The sequence below is a fragment of the Cupressus sempervirens genome, chromosome 8 (assembly GCF_028749045.1).
Source record: "Cupressus sempervirens isolate cs-2001-9-10 chromosome 8, ASM2874904v1, whole genome shotgun sequence".
Classification (NCBI taxonomy): Eukaryota; Viridiplantae; Streptophyta; class Pinopsida; order Cupressales; family Cupressaceae; genus Cupressus; species Cupressus sempervirens.
Window position 1 is genome coordinate 8,615,616 of NC_143125.1, and position 14,043 is coordinate 8,629,658.

The following is a 14,043-nucleotide window of genomic DNA, read 5'->3' on the forward strand; positions in this document are numbered from 1 at the left end:
CTTTCTCATTTGGGTCCTAGCTAATTTAATTTAGGTTATAAAAAGGAATCATATTTGAAGATTTCCCTCTTTCCCTCATATACATATTTGAATGGCTTAGTGGACTGAAAAAGATGAGATCTACAACTTATTAAAGTGTCTCCCTTTTTTCCCTAAACCGTGTGTGTGTGTACACAATATTTCTTTAGAATATTAGCTTGTGGGTACCATCCCCATTGTGGTTTTTCCCCTTACATAATTTCTATAGTAATTTTGTTCCTAATGTGATTGTATGAGTGTTTATCTTTTTTTCTTGCATACTTCTTATATATTTAAGTTTTAATATATTGTGTAATAGATTCAATTATATCAAATTTGTTACAAAACTAATTCAACCATCCAGCTTGCCACTTTTTAATAGAAATAACGTCCCAAATTAGAAATGCATAAATCTAAAGAACTATTTACTTATTTTTCTTACTAATAATTATGTAAATGAATTTTTTTTAGTATTATTAGGTTTCCACAATGCATTTGTCATATGAAAATTTGCTTCTGGATTCAATTGTGTGTGAAAAACTCACACACAATCAAATCCAGAAGCAAAATATCATATGGAAAAAAAATGTTAACATAAAAGAACCACTTAAATCATAATTACATTAATCCAAAGAATTGTTTGGTTGTTTGTGTCTTTCTAATATTTTTCTATATGAAAGAATGTTCCATAAATTTATTTTTTTTGTTAGTTTTTCAAATGAAAGAATCATGTAAATCCAACTTTTGTAAGTTTGCTTAATGAAATAATTACAAAATTCATTATGTAACATAGACATTAAGACTTGTAACCCACCACTCAAATCAAATTTTCATATATGAATTGTTACTTATTTGAATCTTACTAATAATTTTCTATGCAAAAACTTTATTATATAAATCCATCTTTTATTAGTTTTTACAATAATACATAATATACCTTGTATATGTTTTCTCCATAAATTTAACCTGTATGTTTTTTTTCATTAGTAAATAAGCCAACTTCTATTAGTTTTTCTCCATGAAAGATTTCACATAAAACAGCTTGTTTTTTTTGTGAAATACTTTTAAAATCTAATTTCTGTCAAGTGAGTTTCCTTTAAAGTGGGGAACAATGTAGACATTACATGTGAAGGCAACAATAAGTATTGGATGTTGTTATATTATGTTATTCTATAGATATTTTTTATGAAAGGAAATGCAAGTAACAACATTGATGTAATATTTTTCCATTATGTGGTCATTCATTTTTTAAAAAAAAATTGTAGTCTATTTTGAAAACTTAAAGATAAACATGGAATATTTTCTACAAACACCATTAAGAATTCTCTTTATTAAAATAAAATACAATAAATATTATGTACTGTACATATATTTCAACATGAAAATTTCTATAAAGGATCGAGTTTAAAGAACAAAGCCTGATATTCCAAGGCATAAAAGAGGGGTTATGCTTCCCTGTAATGTTGAAAATGGAAGCATTTATGCAAATTCCATTGAGATACCAAATGAAGACAAGGAACCAATCTAATTGACATGTCAAATGTGCAAGTTATAGGTTCTACAACTAAGAACACACTAAAAATAAAATATGGAAAAAATATGACATGGACCAGGCAATTAAAGATGTTAAAGATAATGTGTATTCCATCTGAGATACTATTGAGAAATGGAACTAGTACATTTTGACTCATTTTTCTACAAAAATTGGTCAAATTTTTGACTCATGTTGATCAAATTTGTGACAAACTATTTTGTTTCTCATCGAAATTTTAACCAATTCTTATCAGTGTTTGAATTTCAACTATGCATTTGATCAAAAATGGCCTCCCTTGTTAATGAGACCATTGGTTAAAATTTGGAACAAGTTTCATTGAAAGTTTGAATAAAGCATCAACCAGGATGTTGATGAGGCATATTAATGTCTCAACTTTGATTTAGTTTTATAGTTTGGACTTACTCTTTGTGCTTTGTCTAAAAACCTTTCCAAAACATTTGTGTAAATATCTTGTGAACTTATGCCAAAGACAGCTAGAACTTACTAAACCTATGGGTAGTGTGTATGACATACTTTGCTTAATATTATACATAGAATGAATTATTTCATATAAATATATTTTAAGCTATGTTCTAATATCTGAATAAGAATAGGAATGTTATCTTTCATATGTGTTCTAGATGTTTCTAACTTTCAGGAAATGAAGAGCAACACAAAGGGTGGCAATTACTACATTAAAGGAAGAGGAATGATGGAGACTGATCATGGCAAGGAAAGCACAGTTTAGTTCCTATGGATAAGCCATGCCTATAGGGGAGTTATTGTTTCAAAAAATCCAGGAAGACTCGACTCTCTATATTTCCTATGAGTTGTTATTTTGTTGCTTAATAATAAATGTACTATGTCATGGTTGATCTTTTGCCTTCTTTTTTGGCGATGTTTGTTTAAGACTTTTTATGTCATGTTTTTAATAAGTAACAAATCCTCTATATAATGGATTTGGATCGTCTTAGTAAAGTAATGAGAAAATAGACAATTTTGGTTTAAGATTCAGAAGTTACTCTTTTCCTATTCTTCATGAATTATTTAGTTGATGTAATTAAACAAGGATTTTAATGAAAGAGTGATTTTGGAATACTTGTTGTGTTCTTAGTTAGTTGAAACCAACCAAGAGGGCCCACTTGGGAGGTGGAATATATTTAGGTAGAGTAGATTCATTATTTGCAATTTCCTATTTTCAAGATACATTTACTGTATTCATCCTACAACATTGTTAGTGCGAAAGTTCCTACAACACTTGCGAAAAATGATCATGGTGGATGTTTTGAGTTGTTAAATAGTTTAGATTCATTTTCCAAAGCTTTCTATAGTTATATATTGTTATTCCAAGTATATTTACTATTTTGTTATAGTACTATAGATTCCTTTCATGCATTTTACTTTCCTACAACATAGGTGTCAAGATTCTTAAAGGAACTTAGTGCACATACCATGCTAACCCATTTGAAGTCCTACGTCCCTAGGTTAACAATTCAAGTGTATTTCATGATGGAATAGGTAGTCTTTAGAATAGATATAGTATACTTGAGAAAGAAAATGGTGTGATTATCTTTATTTATTATAAAACCCTTACATTTTTTGGCATTCGTTGCTGGGGATGGTGTCGAACTAGGAACCTTCATGAGTCCTTTATTTTTAGATTAGTTTGTTAGCTAAAAACCACAAAGTTTTGGGCTTGATTAAAAAGTCACCAATTCAATTTCATGCATTGAAGAGGAAGACAATGAGATGGATATGGGAGATTTCTTCCACGAGAGTCTGTTAATTTGAACAAAGAAATTGAAGAAGAAGCCGAGCTACCTTTTGAGGATGCAAGCCCTAATTTTCCTACAGGATCTTCCTCTAGAGAAAAACCCTTAGTTGCAAGTGGTCTTTAGCCTTTTGCTAAAATTTTGGCTAGCTTTCATGATAGTTCTAGTCCAAATCCATCTATTACTAACAATCTCGTAGCCAACGTTCCTTTTCAATAGCAACCCCATAATCAAATACCTCTAGTAATGACAACCTACTTTTCTATTTCCTCTCCCAAGCCTCATAACCAATGTTAATCTCAAAAATATACTTGCAGCTTCTCTTCCAAAGTTCTATGGCCTTGCAACTAAAGATCATGATACATTCTTGTTTGATTTTGTCATAGCTTTGACTATGACACTGATGCCCATAAGCTCAAGTTGTTTCCAACAACACTGAAAGAATAAACTTTACGATAGTTCATGGGCATGGGGGCCAATGTAGCACATACCTGGGATGAAATGTAAACTCTGCTTCTGGAGAAATACAAAGAGTATTGCAAGGGGAATGATCCAAGAGGAGATGTTATCTTTAGAATATCACAAAAAGAGGATGAAACATTGGAAGACTATGTTTCACATTTCTTATATACACTGTTGAAGAACCCCTGGCTTTTACTAGTGGAGGATTCATAGAAACTAGTATTTTTGAGAGGGGTGAACAATAATTGTTTGGAAGCACTGGACTTGATGGCTAGTGGTGATGTATATCAATCTTCTTGGGATGATCTCAAGAAAATTTGTCTTAACTACTCAAGGTCAACTATGAAGAAAGGCAGAGGACACTAGTCCATAACCGCTAAAGGGATCAGTTAGGGTATTTCAAAGCTCAAGATATCTAATCTACTCTCATATTTCATGATGTCACTACAAATCTTCACATAATGACTGCAAAGAAGAAACATGCAGATGCTAAGGTGTAGTTAGCTAAGTACTGTCCACACTATTAGAATAAGAAGAAAGATTGTCAATGCAAATTGATCACTAGTGTAGAGAACCAACATCTTCCAACTAAGTACATCAAGATATAAGGAGAGGATGAGCAAGTATTCTTCATTGCTCAATGTCAGCCATGGGTCTCATGACAAGGTATGCCTCAAGACCCTTTACAAAATTTAAATCTATATAATAATTAATGGAAAAATTGTAGTGCTCAAGGTTCTCCATAATATAGTCAACCTAATTGGAATAGTGCTTGGAAAAATAATCCACAACAACCGCAGTTGCCTCAAAACTCCCAAGCTTCCTGGCCAAATCAACAAAATAACTAGTGGCCTAACCAACAAAATCAATAGAACCAATGGCAACTGTCGCAAGGAAATTGGCAGTCTAGAAGCAAATGGAGAGGACCTCAACAATGGCCTAAGCAAAATCCTGGTAATCCACATCTACCACCTCTAGTCCAACAACCTACACTAATGCCACCACCTGCAAGTTCTGGACCTCAAAAGAAAACTTAGTTGCCTGCACAACCTCAGCCAAATCCAAATAACCAATAGCTGCAACAACCCATGTATTCTATTGATCCTTAGCAATATCTTGCTTATGCTCTAAATGTTACAGATATACATTTGAGATCTAGTATCACCCTACCAGTGCCTAAATCACCTCTCATACCTGTAACTTCTCTGCCACAAATGGTTGACCCAACCAATTAAACTAGCTCAGCTCAAACTCAAATAGCAGTTGAACCTCCTTTTTCACAAAAGCTCATACAAAGTAAACTTGCACAAATAGAGGAACAATCCTTTGACATCATTGATCAACTAAAAAACACGCATTTCCAAATTCCTTTATTCCAAGCTATTAAAGATGTTCGTATTTATGGAAAAGCCATCAGAGAAGCCTATCTGAAAAAGCCTGGAAGCAATAAAAAGGACCCAACCACAGTCCATGTTGTAGGACAATTGGCCAATATTATGTTAGGAAAATTGGTTATTCCTAAATCTCCTAATCCAGGAAGTCTAGTTGTAAATGTGATTATAAATGGTTAGTCTATTAAAAATTTTTGATTGATCTTCATGTTGCTATAAATATTATGACTAAGGATACTATGAAAAATCTTAATATAGAAAGATTAAGGGCTACCCCAACAATTCTATAACTTGCAGATAGTTCTACTATCACTCCTGATGGGATGATAGAAGACATAGTAGTAACCGTAGACTCTTTAGAGTACCCTATAGATTTCATGATTCTATACTCAAAAGTCAACTTATCTGGTTACCCTATCATTTTAGGATGACCATGGTTAGCTATAGCCAATGCAAATATAAGTTGTAGGTCAAGGAGTATGACCATATCAGATGGATAGGCAACAAAGAAATTTGACCTATATCCTCCAGCACAACCCCAACTAGATTTAAGAACATTTCTATGGCCAGATTTAGGGGATGGAGAGGAAGAATTAAACTCTATAGCACAACTTATGATGTTACATAGACATTCTTTTCTAAAGCTGCAGGAGGAGGATTCAGTAATTTAGAATTTTCTTAATAATACTTGTGTAGTAGAAAAGGATGTATCTAACAGTTTTGTGTTGGAACTAACTACATATGATGAATTTAATGAAAATTATTTTCTGGCCAAGGAGCCAGACATTATCCATTAGATTTTACCATGTTAATTAGATACAAGCCCAGTGTCTGGAGCTACTATGATTGATCTCACAACTACTATTGAGTTGTCAAAAGGTCATAATCTCCATGTCAATCACAAACTGCCTCCCAAATAGATGAAACAATTAACAAAGCTTCTTCAAAAACATGAAAAGGCTTTTGCATGGGACTATGAGGACATAAAAAGGTTAAGTCCTACATTATGCACTCATAAAATATGTATCAATGAAGGATGCATGTGCTAGGATTAAATCACAGACAAAAATAACAATTACATGCAAATATAACCAATATTAGAAAATAATAGATCACATAGAAAAGAACACAAGACACCAAGATTTAACATGGTTCACCCAAACCCTGGGCTACATCCACCAAATAGCAAGTCCAATCTTTTTACAATCCAATAATTACAACTTGATTATAATCCATAATCCCTTATAGCTCAATACTACCACAAGAACCAATTTTGCATCACTTTCTATGAAACAATCCCTAACCCTAAGCCCTTTTATACAAGTATTAAACAACTTTAGGTTTATAATTAATAATTACATGTTGGCCCAAAAGAATTTATGAAGTATATATAGTACTTTCTTGATCAGTCACCACAAACTAACAATCTCCCACTTGGAGACTGATTAGGCTCCACACTAAATATCAATCTCCCATGTGGAGACTGATCCTGTAGCAATGGCACTACTTCATAAGACTCCCACTGGATCAAACCACCCTAGACCCTATTGTTCTTTTATTCATGTTCAATCTAGAAGACCAACCGAAGCTAAAGAGGAACATATCTACTGGATTGTCATTTGTATGTATCTTGTCTAGCTTTAACTGTCCATCCTCCAAAACTGATCGAATGAAATGGTACCACAACTGTATGTGTTTTGTCTTTGAACATAGAGCTGAATTCTTTGCAAGATTAATGGCACTCTGACTATCTGTAAAAAAATAATTATCCTTCTGAGGATTTCCCAATTCTTCCAAGAAGAATTGAAGCCATATCATCTCCTTGGCTACCTTTATAGCAGCAACATACTCTACCTCTGTAGTGGATAAAGCATTAACCATCTGTATCCTAGAAACCCAATCACCACTACCCCACTAATAGTAAAGACATAACCTATAGTACTTGGCCTGGTATCAATATCCCCTACCAAATCTAAGTCAACATAGTCATGTAAATCAGTAGTAGAGCCCCCAAAGTGTAAAAACTTATTGGATGTTCCTCTCAAATATTTGAGAATCCATTTGATTGCATTCCAATGCTCAGTTCCTGGATGACTCATATACCTACTAATGACTCCCACTGCATGTGCAATATTTGGCATAGTACATACCATAGCATACATCAAGCTTCCTATAGCTGAAGCATATATCACATGTCGGCCCCAAAGAATTTATGAAGTATGTACAGTACTTTCCTATTCAATCACCACAAACTAATAATCTCCCACTTGGGGACTAATCAGGCTCCACACTAAACAACAACATGCCACTCTGTCAACCCTAGAGGATGATTAATCCAATACTTAGAGAAATAGTTAAAACAATGCTGGTTTTATATACCTATATCTAATAGTAAATGGGTCTCACCTCTGGTTATAGTACCTAAAAAGGTAGGGAAATGATAGATTTTTGTAGATTATAGAGAATTTGATAAGGCAACCAAGAAGGATCACTTTCCTTTACCCTTCATTGATCAAGTTCTAGACACTCTAGCTGGTAAGAAATATTTTTCTTTCCTAGATAGGTACAGTGGTTATAATTAGATAAGTATAGCTCCAGAAGATCAAGATAAAACCACATTTAAATACCCATGGGGTACTTTTTCATATTTTGTCTTGTCATTTGGCATGTGTAATGCTCCTGTTACATTTCAAAGAGCTGTAATCAAAAATTTTCCTGATATATCACATGACTGCATGGAAATATACATGGATGATTTCACAACATTTGGAGTCACCTTTGAGGAAGCCTTAATGAATCTTGAAAAGGTTCTTGTCTAGTGCAAAGAACATAATCTATCACTCAATAGTGATAAATGTTTCATGCTCATGCAAGGAGTGGTTCTTGGTCATTTTATATCAGCTACAGGGATGCAAGTGGACCCAGCTAAGATAGAGGTAATTCTAACATTGCCCATACCTACAAAACCAAAGGATGTAAGATCTTTTTTTAGGTCATGCTGGCTATTATAGGTGTTTCATCAAAGATTTTAGTAAAATAGCTAGTCCTTTGTATACAATTTTGACTAAAGAAGTTGAATTTAGTTGGACACTTACATGTAATGAAGCCTTCCTATAGCTTAAGAAACTCCTCACCATGGCATAAGTTGGAAGGGACCAAATTGATCAATTCCATTTCATATCCATGTTGACGCATCCAACTATGTTATAGGTGCTATATTAGGAAAAAAGCCTGCTAATCTTGAAAATGCAATCTACTATATTATTAAAAGCCTCCATGGTCTTAAATTGAACTACATAGTAACTAAGAAAGAACTTTTAGCTGTAGTTTATGCACTAAACAAATTCAGACATTATGTAACTGGATATCCTATTTTTTTCATACTGACCACTTAGCTATAAGGTACTTAATGAACAAACCTACTATAACTGGTAGATTAGCAAGATGGTTGTTGTTGTTGCAAGAGATTGATATTACCATTGTTGATAAGCTAGGAAAGTCCAACATAGTTGCTGATTATTTGTCTAGATTGCACATTGCTGATGAAGATCTGACTCCAATCGAAGATACCTTTCTAGATGAGCATTTGTTCCACATAACAACTCATAAACCATTGTATGCAAATGTAGCAAACTATCTTGCTACAAATTTAATGCCCCCACACTTCTCTCAAAAAGATAGGAGGAAGCTAGTAGAGAAAATTTTTCATTATTCATGGATAGATAACAATCTCTTCTATACTAGACTAGATTAGGTCATGAGGAGTTGTGTCAGAGAAGATGAGATATATGACACACTACATGCCTATCATGATGAACCATGTGGAGGAAATTTTGTAGAGAAAGGAATAGCATTGAAGGTATTTACAACTAGATATTATTGGCCAACATTACATAAGGATATAGCAAATTATACCACCAAGTGTGACAAATACCAAAGGATGGGTCGACCAACCAAGCTAGATGAGATGCCACTCAACCCATAGATTATTGTAACACCCTTTGACAAGTGAGGTATGGAATTTATAGGTCCAATTGACCCACCATCAAATAGCAAATCCTACATCTTAGTACACATGGATTATTTAACTAAATGGGCGGAAGTTAGGAAAATGAAAAATGCAAGAGATGAGAAAGTAGATAAATTCTTATATGATGAAATATTCACATGGTATGGAGTTCCTAAAGAACTTGTCATAGATCAAGGTGCCCAGTTCACATCAAAATTGATCATTGAAGTTATGAAAGAATACAACATAAGGCATTGGAAATCTAGTCCTTATCACCCTCAGGAAAATGGGCAAGTAGAGGTCACTAGCAGAGAAATTGAAACCGTGTTGAACAAGACAATGCAAATAAATAGGAAATATTGGAATAGAAGGTTAACTGAAGCTGTTTGAGCATATCAAACTACATGAAAGACAACAATTGGATTCACTCCATTTGAACTTGTGTATGACAAAGCAACAATTTTACCTATTGAATTTGAACATAAAACATTACGCATTGCCTTGGAATTGAACATCAGTCTTCCTGCAACACAACAAGAGAGACTTCTCCACTTGAACTCATTGGATGAAATGACAAAGATAGCATTGGAAAGAACAAAGATCATTCAACAATAGTGAAAGAAGTGGCTTGACACACATATTAGTAATAAACAATTCCAAGTAGGAGTTTGGGCTCTCCTATATGATTCTAGTTTCAAAGAGAATCTAGGGAAGTTGTAGACTCGGTGGCTAGGGCCTGATGAAATTCAGTATGTATTCAACAATGGATTAGTTTAGCTAATAACTATTGATCCCATCTAGTTCAAATTTCTTGTAAATGGCCATAGGTTACACCTCTATCATAAACCATAGACCAAAGATGAATTCCTACAGTAGTTCCAACTAAACTGTTTACCAGCTCCTACAGACACAATTCCTATAGTAGAGGGAACAAACCTTCTTCCTATAGCTATACCATGACAAACCCTCAACGAGCACTCATACTAAAACCTCATCTAATATGAGGTCCATTCTTTCATTCATTTTTCCTTTTCTTCATATAAACTCATCTCATTTTTTTATCTATCATCCACTCACACTCCATGTCACCCACAAATTCTATTTTTACTGCTTTCAATAAACCATGTCATTAGCACCTTTTCTATGGTCATTAGACTTTGCCACCTCATCAGTTTGCATGCAAAAAAAAGCACTAAAATTTCAGGTATAACATTTTTACTCTTTATTCATTTTTAGTGCATAGGTTTCAATATTTATATATAATACTACATTAAATGTATCGTTTAAGCCTTAAGCCAATTTCTTATTCCTATGCCAAAATTTTTAAGTGTGGACACTTGTCAAAATTTAGTGGTTAGCCAAGAAAGTGTATTAATTTTCAAATGTCACCTTAGTCATGTCCATGTTATAGGTTGTGCTTTGGTGGTGGTTAGATTTTTATTTTTAAAATCTTTTTGTATTTGTCATACCTTTAAATTACAATTTTGGGAAAGATCTCCTATGATTGATATGACTAAAAAAGGACTATGGTTTATTATGAGAACACTTCTAGTTACACCTTGATGTCCTTCATAATTAATTGCATCATTATTTTACATGCCAAACATAATGGAGTCTTGTTAAGAGAATCTGGTATCAGCACTTCTCAGAAAGATCAATTTGAAATTCTGAGAAGAGGGTATTTGTAGAAGTTTTAAAAGGAGCAAAATTTAATAGGGTGGTGAGAATAGAAAAATTTGAGGCTAGGTGTTTTTAAGATGGGAGGACAGTTGTGGAGACATGAGCCAGTTGTTCATAGTATTTTACTTGCAAACATAGAAGCAGTCCAACGATTTCATGCCTGTGGATGGCTTGGCTACTTCCTATAGTTAACTGAGCTCAATAAAGAACTATCAATGGAGTTTATGAGAACATTTGATTAAGGGGAAGCTATAGTATGCAGATTAAAAGTAATTGCTATTGAGGAGTGAATAGTAGAAGTCATAGGACTACTAGCTAATGGGGACCATTATCCGAATGCACATGATGCCAGGTCATCATGGGTGTAGTTCTCCCAGCTGGGTGACCCTCTACTAGACATTTCCAAGAAAGGGTGTAAAAGACTCTCTCTTCTAACTCCATATCCAGAATTGGTAACCCCTATCTTTAGGTATTTGACCTATGAAGGCAGGCTTTCAAACTTGCATGCTCACCATTTTAAGCTGCTCAGTTGTATAAGATAGAACATTCAAGTTAATGTCCCCAATTTCCTTTATAATATGTTGTGTATTAATGCTAAAGAAACTTAGAAAGGAAATATAAATTATATTTCTCATCATACCCTCATTGAACTTTTAGTTGAAAGGTCTCTTAGGGATTCCACCCCCATATCATTGAATTTAAAACATTGCAACCATAAGCCAACCCTACTCCACAAAATTTAGGGAATGCAGAAGAAATTGTAGAGCCTAGTTAGAATTCAGCTAAAATAGAAAAAGAACCAGCATTACCCTCTCTTGATAAACCTATTGAGCCTATTTCAGAGGGTGGTATACGTCGCTCTTCCAGAGATAAAGGCAAGCATAAAGTTGGTAAAGAGGGCCCTAATCTTGAAAAGGAAGGCCAAAACCCTTTTGTTAAAGTAACAAAGACAAAAAGGTTTGTTCCTACAGCAGCCAGTCTTGCAATGTCTACCCCAGTCACACCTAAACCAAATTGGACCCACAAAATAGTAGAAGTTAAAGAGGTTCCTGTGCATCGAAGCCTTGCATGTGAGGTTGAGTATCCCCAATTTCCACTAAAAACCTAAATGCTTCAATTTCAAAATCTCATACAAAATCAGTAGTTGAGAATATTGTAGATGACTCTCCTATACAATTGGAACCCCAAAATGTGGAAACAAATGAAAATGGGCCTATTAATGAAATGCCACAGGAAAATCAAGAAATGTGTGAGTCAAACCTTATTGATGTCTCAAACAAAACCCCTAAAAATGATAAACCTACCATGTCACTAGTCCCTATATATTCTAATGTTTCTATCATGCCTTATAAATCCTCTTGGTATACCCATTACTTCTAGCAAGTTGCTAAGGAGCAAAAGGAGAAATCTATGGCTCAAGAATTCCCTTCATCAATAATTCAATCTTTATTATTTGGTTTGTACAATCATTTTATTTTTCAAAAGGCCTTCTGGAGGCAAGAAAGAGACCAAATGTAGAAAGTAACATTTGATAAAGATGAGGAAATTGAGTCACTGAAGAGAAAATTGAGAAATAAAAATAACAAATGAATAAAGCTTTAAAGTTAGCTAACCAGGTGATGGCCTGTAGGGCACCACCCAAGATGTAATCCCTTTGTTTGAAGGAGTAGTTTTTGCTATTCAACTGATGATGAAAATAAGGAATGTTGATTATGAATTTAAAAATGCTAAAGATTTCTACAATGTGTATCATACTTTTCCTTCATGACAAAAGAATTTTTCGTGTGAACTTTATTTACATAATTTCATAATTTCACATGAGATAGAGTGGAATCTTCTACTTTACATAGGGGATGTTCACCTTAGAGCTTTAATGTCCTTGATGCATAATGAGACAAATTATGATAGGCAGTTAGATACCTATAGAGATCTTGAGAAATTTGAATCATTACCACTATAGGTTGAATCACACAAGCCTAATGACCTTCTAAGAGACTGGTTCAAATTAACCTATGGAAGACTGAAACCAGAGATTAGGGAGAAGGTGTTTGCAGAAAGAGAAAAGGTTTATCAAGAGTACTAGACACTTCCAAACTTTACACAACAAAGAGCTATTGCAGGGCTTAGGAATTGATGGAACCCATTGTTAGAAGCTTTCAAAAAGGTAGAGCCACATAGCCTTATCAATTATGAGGTAGCTATTAAGAGGGTGGCTAAATATATACAATTGGGAAGACAAATCAGAAAGGAACTATGGATGCCATTGACTTTTCAGCCTCCTACCCTTCTTTGGCCTATTTATGATAATAATGCTACCAGATTGGATCATTGGTTAAGGAACACTTGGGTGAACATTGGAAGTGCACCAGAGGATTCTTCTATACTTTTAGAAGTGGAAAGCAAGGGAAAACTACAGTGGGAAATTTTAGAGCTATGGCCAAGAAGTATAATGCTTGAGGACAAGAATTTAAATAGTGGGGGGTAGACAATTAAGCATATTAATGTCTCAATTTTGATATAGTTTTTATAATTTGGACTTACTCTTTGTGCTTTGTCTAAAAAAATTTCCAAAACATTTATGTAAATATCTTGTGAACTTATACCAGAGACAACTAGAACTTACTAAACCTATGGGTAGTGTGTATGACATACTTTGCTTAATATTATACATAGAATGTAGTATTTCATATAAATATATTTTAAGCTATGTTCTAATATCTAAATATAGGAATGTTATCTTGCATATTTGTTTTTGTGTTTCTAACTTTTAGGAAATGAAGAGCGACACAAAGGGTGGTGATTGCTACATTAAAGGAAGAGGAATGATGGAGACCGATCATTGCAAGGAAAACATAGTTTAGTTCCTATGTATAAGTTGCGCCTACAGGGGAGTTATTGTTTCAAAAAATCCAAGAAGACCTAACTTGCTATATTTCCTGCAAGTTGTTATTTTGTTTCTTAATAATAAATGTACTATGTCATGGCTAATCTTCTACCTTTTTTTCTGGCAATGTTTGTTCAAGACTTTTTATGTCATGTTTTTAATAAGTATCCAATCCTCTACATAATGGATTTGAATCATCTTAGTAAAGTAATGAGAAAATAGACAATGCTGGTTTAAGATTAAGAAGTTACTCTTTTCCTGTTCTTCATGAATTATTTAGTTAATGTAATCAA